This window comes from Cicer arietinum, chromosome 2 (assembly GCF_000331145.2).
Source record: "Cicer arietinum cultivar CDC Frontier isolate Library 1 chromosome 2, Cicar.CDCFrontier_v2.0, whole genome shotgun sequence".
Lineage (NCBI taxonomy): Eukaryota > Viridiplantae > Streptophyta > Magnoliopsida > Fabales > Fabaceae > Cicer > Cicer arietinum.
Window position 1 is genome coordinate 47,316,027 of NC_021161.2, and position 2,412 is coordinate 47,318,438.

The following is a 2,412-nucleotide window of genomic DNA, read 5'->3' on the forward strand; positions in this document are numbered from 1 at the left end:
TTAGCCTGTAGTAATATACTATGTATAAGAAGAAGGAAATGAGAAGTTAAAAAAAATCTAAAAGGCAAGCGTGCACCAAAATGTAAGAAGTTCCAACTAAGAAATCGTTCCTAGCTTCATGAAATGAATCTCATTTTAAATAATAAAGTGAAGCTGCATTTTGCTGAGATAAGTCAATCTTTGTAATTCTATGATCATATGTAGTAATTGTTTTTGAAAATCTGATCATAGCAGCATATGGAGGTAGAGGTGATTCACTGATGTTAGATCTCTCAACACCTCTCTTATGTATTCATTTTCTTGAGCATAAAAATTTAGCTATGTTGTGATTCACTTATTTCAATAAATTTTGACATAGATTTTTATTGAGCCTAAAAATCATTTTTAGCAATTGGGTAGTGAATCTTAAAAAACAAAACAATGTCGACACTCGCTTGTGCATGTGACACCCTAAACCCCAAATAAATTTTTTGTTTTTTGTTTTTTTAAGAGTATCACGTAATCATAAATATGTCACATAAATCCAAAATTTTCATCAAACATAATGACATCGAAATCATAATATCAAACAACAGAATCTTTTTTGAAGTACACATACTTATGTTTTAAATGTAGTGCAAATATAGTCCCCACCCGATGTCACTATCAGAGCGGGAATTCCCAAAATAAAAATACTCAAAATAACATCAATACAATGCGTATAAATAGAGTCTTCAGGACATGATGACTTCCGCCTCTCCAGTGGTACTAGTCACCACCTACAACTTACAACTCGTCTGCGTCCATCGCAAACGCCAAACACAAACAACGAGGGGTGAGTATCGAAATTATGTAACAATATAAAATACACGAGGAGAACACGCAAACAATCAAATTATCACAATATCAAGTCAGTCAAGTATATAATATCAACGACTTATCAAATTCATTCATAATAAGACAATCAAAATAATGAAATGCTATGCATGTCCCACACTCTATACTTCATCATTTGGTGCCATTCTACTCTAAAGTACTTGGTTAGGAGGCCTGATACTATGCCACTACAAGAGTAGACGGACAATTCATGAATGGCCAAGTCCTCATAGATCCCCTCAACTCAACCCGAGACACATACACGCAACAGTCGGGGTACTCTTGTGTTACACGGTAGTTCCCGGCCTTAGGGAATAACCCACTAATCCACTTAGGAATTCCCCACTAGGTGTACCCCCAAGGTCTATCAGTCTTACCTTACAGTTCGACTGTACCCCTCCACGATCAGGCTCATTCAGTTGTACTTCCCCGAATCACTAGGTTTGTCAGACCCTCCCTATATGATGACAAAACAATCCTAACTCCAAAATCTACAACACATATCTCGGACTTACTCGATCATCACTACTCACTAAGTTTCAGTTTTACTTCACAATATTCATCATTATATATAATTATTAGTCAATCACAATAAAATCACAATATTTGGTTTACACTACTCACAATACACAATCCAATTTCATCAATCACATAATAACGAATTCAATCGGTGACACATTCTAGTAATATCATAAATTCAATCAAGTAACAAAACATTCAAGTTCATATCATTCATACATTAACAATCAACATAAGATTTCGTAAAATCAAACAACATGCAATCTTTAATATAAATAAATTCACGACAATTCTACAAGTTGCTAAATTATATTTTTATTCCTCACTATTACCATTCACATCTTATTAATTAATTATTATCACTCAATGGGGCTCAACTGTACTTAGTAAGCCCCGAATGAACATTTGGGAATTTCAGCATTCCCGTTCATCTCACGTTATTTTATACTCATAAGATCGAACCTCATCCCACCCCTTACCTCGGCTGAAGATTCCGTCCAATGAGTCTGATCTGCTAACGAGTCGTTTCTTTATCGGTCGTCGTCTCTAATAGTCCGCGAGGGAATTATAACCACACAACCAAAAAATAAAAAATGAATTACTTACTATAAATAAATGAATAAAATAAGTAATAATTAAATAAATAATATATAAATAAATGTATAAATAAATAAGTAAATAATAAAATAAATAATGAATAAATAAATAATAATTAAATAATAAAATAAATAAATAAATACATAAATGAATAATCTAAATAAATAAATAATCTAAATAAATAAATAAATTACCTAAATAAATAAATAATCTAAATAAATAAATAAATAATCTAAATAAATAAATAAATTATCTAAATAAATAAATTATCTAAATAAATAAATTAACTAAATAAATCAATTAATAAATAATCTAAATAAATAAATAAATAATTAAATTAATTAATAAATAAATAAATAAGTTATCTACTATTTGTACTAAAACCCAAAAATATATTATAGCGGAGAACCCAAAAAATTGAGTAACATTTACAATTTAAAG